This window comes from Tenebrio molitor, chromosome 5, assembly GCF_963966145.1.
Source record: "Tenebrio molitor chromosome 5, icTenMoli1.1, whole genome shotgun sequence".
Lineage (NCBI taxonomy): Eukaryota > Metazoa > Arthropoda > Insecta > Coleoptera > Tenebrionidae > Tenebrio > Tenebrio molitor.
The window spans coordinates 25,136,851-25,150,720 of NC_091050.1; the positions used below are offsets into that span (position 1 = coordinate 25,136,851).

General features: G+C 32.9%; 1 long non-coding RNA gene across 1 annotated transcript; it reads left to right on the forward strand.

Moving 5' to 3' along the window:
- Window positions 1-692: 692 nt before the first annotated feature.
- On the forward strand, window positions 693-3,159 carry LOC138131082 (uncharacterized). Its single transcript, XR_011159709.1, has 2 exons — window positions 693-1,569; window positions 1,627-3,159. It is a non-coding gene; the product is annotated as an uncharacterized lncRNA (long non-coding RNA).
- The last annotated feature ends 10,711 nt before the right edge of the window (window positions 3,160-13,870 follow it).

Genomic DNA, 13,870 nt, shown 5'->3' on the forward strand with positions numbered 1-13,870 from the left:
TTGTCTCGGTCTTCTCTCTGGACAAACAGACTCATTTTTAATATGTCGACACTTCTTGACAGTTTCCTTTTACAGTGACAATTTCTGTAATTACTGCGTAACAAAAATGAAAAGTTCTAATAAAATGGTCCCCCTTTGACAACATTGGTCATAAAATATTTAGTGATGCATACAGGTGGTCCCGATATAACCTGCCAGAAGAAATCCAGTAGTAGGTGACGATGAGTAGAACTCATACACAAAAAAAGTTTCTAATAAAAGTCTTTTCGTTTTCGAGATAAAAATAATTGAAAATTTGGTCGAAATTTGCTGTACGCTAATGAGTTAATCGGTTTTAAAAAGGTAATTCTGGTTACTTGGCTGCAATTTCTTTAGCAACGGTACCTGCAACACCTATGACATTTGTCAAGTTTAATTTTAAATTTGCGAATCCTTCAAAAAGTTATGAAATTCACAAAACAAGAATACGCCGATTTGCATTTACTCTATGGCGAAACACGTGGTAATTCAAGACCGGCAAAGCGACCATACGGCGAGCGTTTTCCTGAAGGAGTCCTTCCGTCTCGTTGTACTTTTGTGGAGCTACATCTGCATTTATGTGAGATTAGTTCTGACTGATTCCAATACGATGGCGTCCCCCATCCTCCATTTAACCCCTCTGGATTTTAATTTTTGGAACCACACGAAAGATTTGGTATACGAAGTTGAAATAAATACAAAAAGCCAACTCCAGAAACGCGTAACAGACGCCGCAAACCAGATTCGTAAAAACCCAGAAATGCCGAATTCTGTTTATAAAAATTGGTACCAGCGTACTCAAATGTGCCAACGGAAGGCACACAAAACATTTGTTATAAAATAATTTTTCTAGTCTAGTTTACCTTTCATTAGTTAGTAGATATTCTAGTTAGAGTTGAAAGTACGAATATGTAAAGTGTAAATAAATTTATTCAATACATTATTTTGGCTATTTAACCACAATTAAGACGATACTCTTATTACTAGAGAGCGGATTTCTAGTTTTTATGCTTTTTGTGGGGGTTATAAGTAGCTCAATACTTTTTGAGATGTGTAACAGACTTAAAATTTTGAGTCATTTGAGCCCTATTTTGTTATGCTTTTTTTGCTTTTTTTGCAGTTTTATGCATATTAAAATGTATATGCTTATTTACTGCCTTTTTCCTTATTTATAGGTATTTTTTCATTCTTTACTTATTAGAATTTTTATTGTTTTAACACGGAAAACATTCCGTTGCCGCAAGAAATGAAAAAAATTAATTTCTCGTTTGTCGTTGATGAAATGTGGTGGCAGCCAGGTTTATAGGAACTCATCTCTCACTTTGTTGTTGCGAAAAACCGGTTTAACACGATAACACTAGGCGAATTATTTGCTCCATATTTACCGATTCCCTCGTATTCCTTCTTAGAGTGCAGGTCATTGTTTCATTTCATTTAAAATTTAATTCAAAAATGCCAAAACCAAAATCTACGCCTGATGAGTGGATAAAAAATTTTCCAGAATTTATAATTGAAAATAATAAAATATTTTGTCGAGTTTGCGTTAAAACCGTAAGTATTTTTTGTGTAGTTACCTAATTCTCTAGTATTCAGAAAATATTATTTTAGATTCAAAGCGAAAAAAAATATAATGTTATTCAACATATGAAAAGCAACACTCATGTTGAACGAAGAAAAAAATTCGAGATTTCAAAATTTAAACAACAAACTCTACAAGAATCTGTTGCAAGCACATCACGGCAAAACGAACAATTTCAGTTTAACTTCGACTTATGTAGGATGATGGTTCAGTCCAATATACCATTCAAAAAGTTAGATAAAGGCCCATTTCAACAGTTTCTACAAACCCATTGCAATAGACACGTTCCGGCTGAGAGCACTCTTCGTAAAAATTATTTAGAGCCAGTATTTCGAGAAGTGTGTAACAAAATTAAACAACGCATCGGAAGTAACTACATGTGGTTTGCAGTCGATGAAACAACAGACAGTTGTGGAAGGTACGTGGCAAGTTTAATTCTCGGTATTTTAAAGGAAGATATTCCTACTAAAGGATATGTTGTCAGTTGCAAAGAATTGTCCAAAACAAACAGTAATTCGATTACCAGATTTGTTAATGAAAGTCTTACGTCTTTTTTTCTTCCAAATGCCGTACCAACGGACAAAATTTTGCTAATGATTTCGGATGCCGCTGCATACATGATTAAAGCTGGAACAAACTTAAAAATATTTTACGAAAAATTAATTCACTGTACATGTGTTGCGCACGGACTAAACAGAATAGCTGAAACTATACGATTAGAATTTCCTGTGGTAAATAAGTTAATTTCAAATGGTAAAAAAATTTTTGTTAAAGCCCCACTAAGAGTGCAATATTTTAAGGAAACATTTCCAACCATACCTTTACCACCAGAACCAATTTTGACCAGATGGGGAACTTGGTTAGAGGCCGCATTTTATTATAGTCAATATATTAATCAATTTGAAGAAGTAGTTACCGAATTTGTCGACGCTCCGTCGCAGTCAATAAGAAACTGCATAGATATTTTCAAAAATAAAGAGTTGCGACAGAATTTAGCTTTTCTAAAAAGTAATTATGAATTTGTATGTGAGACTATAACAAAACTAGAAAAACAAGGTGTTCCATTGGTTGACTCAGTGAATATGGTTCAAAAATTTAAAGAAGAAACTAACTCTGTGAGAGGAGCAGTTGGGCGTGTCGTATCTGAGAAACTCGACAATGTTTTAAACAAAAACACAGGTTTTGGTATTTTGTGTGACATAGCGCGAGTTTTACAAGGCGAATATGTGGAAAACTTAAACATCGATTCTACAATTATCCCCAAATTCAAATTTGCGCCAACTACAAGTGTAGATGTGGAGCGCAGTTTCTCCAACTTTAAAAATATATTGAATGATCGACGAAGAAATCTTACAATTAATCATTTAGAACAACTCCTTATCATTCATTGTTTCAAAGAAGAAGATTGAAGTTCAAGTAGTGTTTTCTAACCATAAGGAGTTGTTTTTTGTTGTATAAGCAATACAAAAATGTTATATTTTCATTTTTAGGAATTGTGTTTTATTATCTTGTTTTTATGCTTTTTAATGCTTTTTTGTTTAAAATAAAACTTTTTTATTCAGTATGTTATGCTTATTTAAGCGCTTAATTTTTATTTTTTTGTGCATATAAATCCGCTCTCTACTTATTACACAGTTCTTCCACAATTTTGCACACACTACCTCTACATTTATTTACACATTGAGGAACACCACTTTATTTATTACTCATTCATCTCAGTCTACAAAATCAGCTTTTGTACCTAAATAAGCTGGTGAATTAACGCACACAGTGTACAGCGTTTTCAATAAATGTCATTAATTTGATTTAGTTTGTCAGATTTGACATTTGTCATAAACGATTCAGGTACCTATGTTGCTTAGATACTGTCATCCTTACAAACACCAACAATTAATTCCTGAGTAGGTACGTATTTTTGTGGTCAGCAGCGTCGAATGGGTGTGGATAGGGGTTAATTTATCCCCATTATTTTGGACCTAACGAAGGGGGGTTTTTTAGACTTGTTTGATCCTTCTAATGACCCAGAATTTTTTTGGCAGGTTATATCGGGACCACCCTGTATAGATTCAGAGAGATGCACTTGCTAGAGACTATTATAATTAATTATAATAATAAAAAAAATAATATAAAATTATTTAGGGTATTTTAGGCAATTCTTTTAATTTTTTTTATTAATTGGAATTTATTTCTTCTTGACATAGCACACTGACTCAAAACATACAGTAGGTAAAACTAATACAAAAACATTTTATATGGTTTTTACTGTATTTTTATATATAATTAACAAATTAGCTCTTGTTGTTAATATTTGTTATTAATTATACTCAAAATAATATAAGAAGTCCCACGCGCAAAAATATAAACTAATGGACATTTATGGTAAAAAATTTAAAGTAGGAACATTCAAAACTAGTTTTTCTTCAAACGTCCGTAAAATATGACATTGCACTGCTGCATTGATAATGCTAAAGTGTCAGTTCATTGTCATGGCATCTAAAGAGCTGACCAGCGTCCGTGAAGTTATTATCTCCGCTGAGGAGCGTCCGTGAAGTTATTATCTCCGCTGAGGGCGTCCGTGAAGTTATTATCTCCGCTGATGAGCGGCTGTAAAGTAAACTAGCTAAATCATTTGAAATTCCTACCTGGCTTCTTAACATGTCTTAAATAATTTGTTATGAAGGTTTAAAGAAAAAATAGTATATGTTATTCGAAGCAAAAATGGTTTTATGTGCTTTGGCTGGTTTGTCTGCCTCACTGCGTTCGGCAGCCAATCTACCAGCCACAGCAAATAAAACTTCATTTTTGCTCCTCATAACATAATATACTTACTATTATTTGGCATCCACTTTTCATTTGTGTTGCAAATCGAAATTTGTATTAGCTCAAAATTTTTATTATTAATGAAATTACACGTGCATTACCGCCACTGTCACGTTTGACATGGAACTTCTTACATTATTTAGTGTATAGAACAATAACAACTTTTAAAAAATATGATATGTAATGAATAAAGTAAACATTTTTTTACGTTTGTGATATTGGAATTAAATGATTCAACTGAGAGAACTCTAACAAAATGTAAGACGGTTAAATTTCGTCGCCGACAAAATTAAATTGCTGTATAAGACATTAGGGACCGACATGTAACCTTAGATACTGGCATAATTTATACAGGTGTGCAATTTTTATTGTCGAAGAACGGGGAACAGCGACGATTTGAATGGAAGTAATGCATATTATGCAGCGTCGTTTGCTGCATATTTCATACTTGGTACAACGTGAAATTATAATAGAGTTGTAAGTTGAGTCACCAAAGACCTAATAAAAGTACCCCGGCATCAAGAGTAAAGGAAATTACGTAACTTTTATAAGATAGAGTCACTCTCATGTTTTTTTCATGGCTTCGCTGTACTAAGGTCGCATAACAGCGTCGTAAAAAATAGAGGTGATATAAATTTGGCAATACCATTGAACTAACGCTACGCCGGCCACTAGAAGTATAAGAAAAGTTGTTTAGCTTACATGACCCATTCGTATTCATTTATTTCTCAGGGCTCCGATATCAAACGCGGTTTATTTGTTGGTAGATATTTTATTATTTTCTACTACGTTCGTTTTGACGTATACGATTATTTTAGTACAGCCATTCGTCTTTTTGTACGACGTTACTCTTTACGCCCAATAAAACATCTTGTGTCACCCTCACTAAAACACGTTCTACAATTTTTTTCATTAAATTATGCAGAACACCTCCAAGGGCAAAAATGTAAAACCGATACTGCAACATTTGTAACATCTCTTTGATAAATAGATAAAAATTCAAATCCTCCAGGCGGGGAAACAGACTACATATCATTTAAACACAAATTATATATTTTTTGTTTCTTTATTTATTTACGTAACATTTAATTTTTTATTTGTTTGTAAATCTAGTTCCAGCTTTTGTCTGCAGCTACTAAAAAGCACATAAAAATATAATCGACCTCTTGGTTTGACTGAAATTGCAAAAAAATGTAACTTTCATAATAATCTGTTTTACTCTTCACAAACATCAGCAGTCCTAGCAGAGAGATCTAAAAACGGATTCCGTCAAAAACTGTGCTCCAGTGCTTCAACCAGTACTTTCAACCTTACACTGTAAACATGTGTATATTTCAAATAATATACAGGTGGTCCACGGAAACGAACATCCGTCATATTATTTTAACGTGTTGCTCATAATTTAATGAGGAATGTGGAGACAACGAAGCATTACTAAACAGGCCCTACTTGTAAAAAGAGCACTCCTATTGATATTTAATTAATTTTATGTAATGTATCAGAAAGTGTCAACCGATGTATTAACAGATATTATTAGCATGTACCTATGCATAGATACAATGTTGGTAATAATTAGAAATTTTGTTATCTTAGCGTGTGCTGCATTAATTAATGCTTAAGCAAAATAAACAAAAATATGGGGCGGCTTGCAATTTAGAACCCTCGTGTTTAAGGATAATTAAGAGACGATAAAGACATAAATTCAAAATTAAACGATTCATTTTAGCGATATTAATATCAGTCACGTGTGTGAAAAAAGTAAGCAAATTTTTATGCCAGATCGTATCTAGAATAATCGGAAATACTTTTAATCCAGCGTTTTCATTTTGCTTTATTTTGCCATAAATGTTTTTGCATAAAAAATTCAGTCACAGACACTTTTGTGCGAAATATTGGCTAGCAACTAGCGAAATATTTACTGAAACATTCAAGTTTTATGCAAATTTGTAAAAATACATAGTTTTTTTTGTAGAGGTTTGATTTATAGTAGGAAGTAGGAAATATTTTTTCATAAAATTGAAAGCATGCTACATTTCACGTTTTCACTTAAAATATGCTCACCGCAGTCTGCTGCAAAATATGTTGTCTCATTAGAAATTAAAATTTGCTTAATACATTAAGTTAGCCAGCAGTTCATTGGATTATGAAAAATACTTTTGTTGACCTACTTGTTCTGTTCATGTCTTAACACTTTGATAACACGTATTTATAAAAACATTTCATACTTTATTTTTAAATACCCAACTGATCTACTCTGCCTTCAACTTAAACGTCATTTATTTTAAGTATTTTATAATTCAAAGATCCTAATAAATAGATTGACCCTACTCAACAAGGTAATAACAGTTTATAACAAAAGTTTTTTTTATAATTTGTCACAAGATTCCTATGTGATGTGATGTGATGCTTCAGTTTAATTATTTTAGGAATAATAATAGTTCAATAACAATAAAATGTAGAACTCCTTTTTGAATATCTTCTATATCTTCTTGCACAATAAATATTAGATATTCATCTCACATCCTTGAAGCAATATGGTTTTCTTTTAGTTGCTCTGCCAATACTACTCAAATAAAATCAACATAATATGGGTTTCAGACAGTTCCTTCATAAGGCCACACCCCAGTGGGTCCATTTCATTAGTTAAAGTTTAAATTACTTCATTTCATTTTTCGATTTTTTGACTTCTATTTGGAAGAGCTGATGCAATCATTGTTTTTTAAATCTGTCCAATGTTAGTTTTTACAATGATGTTACGAATGTTTTGGCTCTTTCGTAGTTTTTTTAGAAAATGTTATCAATATTCCTTGTTTAAGAAATTTCTCAAAGACACAATTGTGTGTTTAAGACACATTTAAATGAGAACAAGAACCAATAGCTAGTCACAGAAAAGGACTTTTTTTCTCTTGCGAAACAAAGTACATATATTTCTTTTGCAATTTAATTTTTCTATTGAAAATATAAAACTCTTGTTTATTAGCTTTGCTGTTTTGTATTAAAAAAAAAACGACACGTTTTTTCTCCTGCGAAACAAAATATATGTATGTATTTTGCAATTTACTTTTCATCATTGAAAATATAAAACTTTCAGAAAACACAATTCCTTCAATATTTAGTGAACATTATAAAGTAAGGTAAAGTGTTAAAGCACATTTTTGTCTTTGTAACTTCTAATTGAGTTTTTCAATAACTGCTAGTTTTTTGTTAATTCATAATATCTATCGATTACAAGTAATACCTTTTGACAATGGTAACAAAAAACAAAATTAAAGTCCGCACACATTTATTTAAATAACTTTAATTAGAATAACCGCAGACCTTAAAGAAAATAATTTTTAATCAATCCTTCCAGGATTAATGCATAGATTTCCCTTGACATCATTATATTCGACTTTATTTGTGCTTTGCCAAATGTTGAAACGATCCTGAAATCAATTTGTCATTAGATATCAACTCCATGATTCATCAAATACTGGGAAGTAATGAATCATTGTAACCCTATCCGAACTGCGCGGTTTCGAGGGCTGTTTTATAAAGAGGGTTGTTTTTGCAAATTGAATGTGTTTTGTTTGATTGTATCTTTTACGGCATCGCTACTTTCCTACTGATTTGATCATAACTTAAATATTTTATGGCCTAGTAAACATGCTTTTATACTTCCTTTATTGGTGATTATCAGAAATCTACATGTTATAAATCGACCATAAAAATTGTGTTGTTATTAAAAATTATTTTTTGCATTTGCAAAGACGAAGGAAAAATTTCACAAGCCTGCGTTCTTAATAAGTGGAATGATTTAATGCGTATTACTACAACTTTGTTAATTAATTAAACCTTCTACACTTCCCGAAGAAAGTGCCTGAAACATATTTCTGACGGGATATATTTTAGGTAGATGTAGTAATTCTTCTTGAAACCTAATAACTAATTTGATGAGTTTTACTGATATTAATTATGAAACTTGAAGGAGCAAAATCAAGTTTCCCAAATTGTTTTTAAAAATGTAAAATAACGTAACAAATTAAATTAAGAAAATATTTGCCGATGATTTATTTACTTACGTAAAATTCGAATAAAAAACACACATTTTGCTCATATTATTATAGAAATTGGAAAAACTACTTACTGTAGGTTCATATTTTTAATTTACAATCTTTTGCGCACGGAAGAAACTGAAGCCTTTTATTTTAAATCTGTCGTGAACGTATCCATAGTAGTAGCAAAATGTTATGTTTTCCAATGAAGGTAATATTTTAACCATCACTTGTAGACATTTTGAATTTATTCTTATTTATATCGGGTGTTCATTTAAATTTCCCGTCAAAGATAGCCTTGAAGAGTCGATTGTGAACGCACCACGCATTACGGATCACTGAATAGCTCTTTGAATCTAACCTCACTTTTTGCGTTGTTTGTGTTTTTACACTGCAGACTGACGAGTGGTGCGTTCACAATCGACTCTTCAACGCCAACTTTGACGGGCAATTTAAATAAACACCCGACATATATCACTATGAGAAATAACCAAAATAAACTGATCGTATCAGATATTTTTTTAATTCCTTTGAATGTTTTAAATAACTACAACCAGTTTCCGTTTTTTCCTTTCGATCTTATTGAATGTTACATCTTTCGTAGTAATTTTAAATTTACGTGGTCAAAATATTTTACAATGTATTTTTTGTCGATCGTGTGCACTACAATAGAGATTTAAAACAATCCCACTGCTGAAATAACGTTAACCTAGATAAATGGAGTTCTATGATAATTAGTATTTGACATAATTTTAAACGAAAATTATCCTTATTTACGTTTAAATAGTGTATTATAATAATTTTATAGATAGCGAAACTGTCCCTGGTGCCGTGATTACAAATGATATGCATAATTATATCCAAGCCGTAATAAATTTCCTTTGCAAACGTTTTACGGCTCCTAGAATATTAAAGTGTTTACGCCTTAAATATATTATTATTGCAGGCTGTTTATCTTGCATTCGGCACAAAACAAGGTCATCAGAAATAACGCGATGATAATTTCCTGCATTCTTGCTCCATTCCGGAAACCGTTTCGTCGTTTTTGTTAGATCCTTTTGTATTTTGTGAAGTGAGCAATAAACACGTTATAAAAGTTAAGATAAACCATACTGGCAGACAATTAAATTTGTATGTGCGGTCTGACATTAAAATTCACAAATGGCCGCGAAATAACAGACATTGCAGTTTTCCCCCTGCTAAATATTGTTTCGACCACGCAAAATGCATATTCTCACGAGAACGTTGTATGTTACGATGCACGTTCGAGTTTTCGGTTGCACTATCTGATGGGCACAAATATTGCTTTTTTCAGTCGATTTTCAACCGTACGAGAGCACACAAACCAAATTATTTGTTTGCATTAAAAGCGTAGCGAAGCGTCGCACAATTCTGTGCCCTTTGACGGGGCAAAATGTCATCAGAAACGATCTTTGTAAGGGTATTACCGGTATAATTCTGTCATTAATTAATGATGGTTATAGTAAAATTCATTTTCGACGTAATCACTGAGAATTTGCATGTATAGACAAACAAACCGTCAATTTGGGAAATTACGTATTCACCCCATCAACATAATCCCCTATATTTTCCGCAATGTTCATGACAATTCGCATATACGCGTACGGAACACGCAAAGGGGTATGTTTTTGCACGCATGTTTCCCTTATATCCAGCCTTGTTATCGTTTCACTTGTCAATACTAAGGCAATAACGTGTCCGGCACTTCCGCCCTATATTGCACGCATTAGATTTTATTGTTATTAGCGAGAGAACTGCACAACATGTTTCACATAATTAAACGGAATATCGACTGTGTGGTAACGAGCGATAAAAAAATCTCATTTGTTAAGCTCGCGTTTAAATTTCGCATATGAAGTGAAGGCGGACATAAAGATATGGAGGGTGTCAGATAGTTACTCCTTTCAAGAAAGAGTGTAGCGTAGCGCCAAATGGATTTCATTGGAGCCCAACGACTCTCACAAATTCCCAAAGTTTGCGGGAAACCGAGCAATCCAGAGATAATTTGCCAATCCTGTAATAACTTTACTTCAGAACAATTTAGCTCCATATTAGAAAGCAGAATCTTATATATGATGGAGGGCCGGATAATATATTTTGTTTTTCGAGTCGTCGTCCCCTAGAGTATAGTTATTTAGCTACACAACATTAAAATCTGCATACTTTATTTATTATAATTTTTTAAATAAAGTACTAGGTTGACAAACAAATTATATGGAAAACGTTAAAAGACAGTTTAAAAAGGCCATATGTTTTAAATAATCGAGTAAAAGTCTATACGTTATATTGTTGCACGATTTGTAGCGAGGAGTCTTATGTTTCATGGCTTAATAAATGAGTATGTATAATATACCTACTATTTTTTCTATTTTGCATTTATTACATATATGCTTTAATTTAAAAATGCTGAAAAAAATAAATATACTCGTAGCTAACATGACACTAATGAAACATTTTAAAATCGATTTAAAATTGCAGATTTGCTGTCACTTTAGTCAATTCATGGCAAGAATTAATAAAAAAATGCATTTGCTTAAATGTTTTGTTTATTTTTAATACAACGAAATGTGATGGTATTAGATTTCGCTATAAAGTTTGAGTTAATCTTTAAATGTGTATATTCATTCTATCAGACAGTTCAAAACAAATGCTAATCTTACAACGTAAAAAGTTAAGAATTGAAAAGAAACCAAAATTGAAAAAAAAAAAATTAAAATTAAAAAATTCGTTTGTCATTGAAAAAGTATAGTAGGTATTCTACTCGCAGGTATGGATGTTATCTTCATTATACGCTCGTTGAGTAATAAACTATTAGTTTATCTGAGTAGGTATATAGAAAATGGAAAAATATAAATTGGAACTCAAAATAAATAACTCGATGTAAAATAAAACAAAAATCAACTTTGAATCAGATGCGGTCTATTTATTGATATTCTTGCTTTATCGGAAAATAGTCGACTCGTAGTATCATAGTATATATGAATTTGCTAGAAAATAACTCCGTACAGGTTTGATGAAAAACCTTTTAGGTACAGTTTTTGACACGTTTCTTATAGCTTTTGAAAAGTTGGACAATATACAGAAGTTATAATCGTGGAAATAATGATATACGACAGTGATGCATTTTTAGTAAAGTATTTACTGCGGATTCTTACTTATATCTGTACTGTGGAGACAAATGATTGAAATGGAAGAAGACTTAAGTCGTAATCTCAAATCTTAGTCAATATTAGGCATGTATATCGATTTCTATGATTTTCTTTTAAATAAAATAAAATAAATAAAATCGAAAACAAAACCATAAAGAACCAAAAAAAAAAAAAACAAAAAATAATTAAATCTTGGAAGCGAAGAGATGTGGGAAATAGTAGAGGTCACGATGATACCTAAACCAGACAAACTTCCCCATGATGTTAAATCGTACAAAACCCACCTCTTTACTTCCTGTCATTTCGAAATTCTGGGAAAATTTGCTTCTTAAGAGACTGAAGCCAAGAATAGAATAAGAGAACCTGATTCCCTCCCATCAGTTTGGCTTCAGAAAAAGACACTCAACTCAAGTTCATAGAAACACAGATATTATTGAGAAGTCTTTAGAAGAAAAGAAAGTGTGCGCCACCATCTTCTTAGATGTGGCCCTGGCCTTTGATAAAGTGTGGCATAAACGCCTGTTTCACAAGCTTAATATGCTTCTGGCGCATCAATACTCACAACTATTAGAAAATCCTATTTATCAGACAGATGTTTCAGAATAAAACAAGAAGAAGTCTATTCTGACTTGAAAGAAATTACGGCAGGAGTACCTCAAGTACTGTGGTAGATCCAGTACTCCACTTACTGCATAGCACTGACATTCCTAACCTTGAACATGATACTATCGCAACTCCCTTTTGTCAACATGTAATAGACCGCTCCTATATAAGCAGATATTGAAACCCGTTTGGACCTATGGTATCCAGTTTTGGGGCTGTATCAGTAAAATTATTCAGCGGTTACAAAATAAAGTACTAGGGACATCGTTGATGCACCTTGGTTCTGCTTCAACGCTGACCTCCAGAAGGGCCTTAATGCCAAGACTGTTGACAAGACCACAGTAGATTTACCCATTCAGTAGGGACACGGAGCTGTTTCGGTTATCGCCAAATTCGAATACGCATGTCTTCGCAGAGGCGGTCCTTTACAAGATGCTCGTAGCGTGGCGCTGCTGTTTTTGGCGCCTTCACGCCCTGATTTCTATATTACAACGGGTGTTTTTTAAAATTTGGCGTCGAAGTTGGCGTTGAAGACTCGATTGTGAATGCGCTATACGGATCACGGATCAGCTGTTTAAATCTTACGCCTTTACATGATATGAGTGGTGCGGACTCAACCGCCTCTCCAACAACAACTTCGACGCCAAATTAAAAAAAAAAAAACACCTTTAGAGATCAGTACTGGAACCATGTATCTTGATAGAAAGAAAATTTCTTTCCGTTTCTTAAGTTCCTTTCTATTTGCCGCAAACCAACCATGTAGAACCGATGGTGAAAACGGACGCATAGAAATAGAAAAATCTCCGTAGCGCACTTTTGCATCTTTCCAATTGTCCATCTTTGTCGTTCACCAACTCAATGCATATGGCGTTTTCTCTCAGAACTCAAGTCTGGCTGAGTGCAATGAATGAAATTGCCGCGAACGATGGTGTTGCCATCTATGGCATTTTCTAGCAAGGACCGCCAATACCGCCATGTAATTAAAAAATCTGGCTGACGAAACATCAAAGGTGCCGACCCTAGCTGTCCCTACTGAATGGGTAAATATACTGCGACAAGACCATAATTAAATTTGCCAATAGTCATTAACAACGACTGCTCCAACACGTGAACGCCGAGGCTATCCAGCTTCCAATTTTGTGAAAAAACTCAAGAGAATCAAGCATTTTGAGTTAGTTCAGTAAATGTATTAGTTACAAGAGCATAGTGCGGTTTAATGTTACACACTAACCTTAGTATAACTATAGTATTTAACATTACTAGCATGGTAAAAAAGGTTTTTACTGGTAGGTCCATTTTATATTCTGTGCAAAATGTTAGATAAACCATCACAGCCTACATCAAATGCATTTGTTGTTTTACAGAGACAACAAATAGTAAAGGATTCATGATTCAGGATTTGTTGTCGGAAAGAACATTGAAACTAATTTTTAATAGTTTTATTTTCAGCTCCTCAATAATATTATATGTGGCAAAAATTGTTCGTTAGAGGACGCCAAAGATGTCTCCAGTGAAGCTATAGTCTTCAAATTAATTTGGTGGCTGTAATAACATTTTAATTCATTCTTCAACATTATTCTCAGCGTAAAAAATATTCACAACTTTACTTTGAAAGTTTTTGTTGGTCCTGTTCAACTTTTCATATT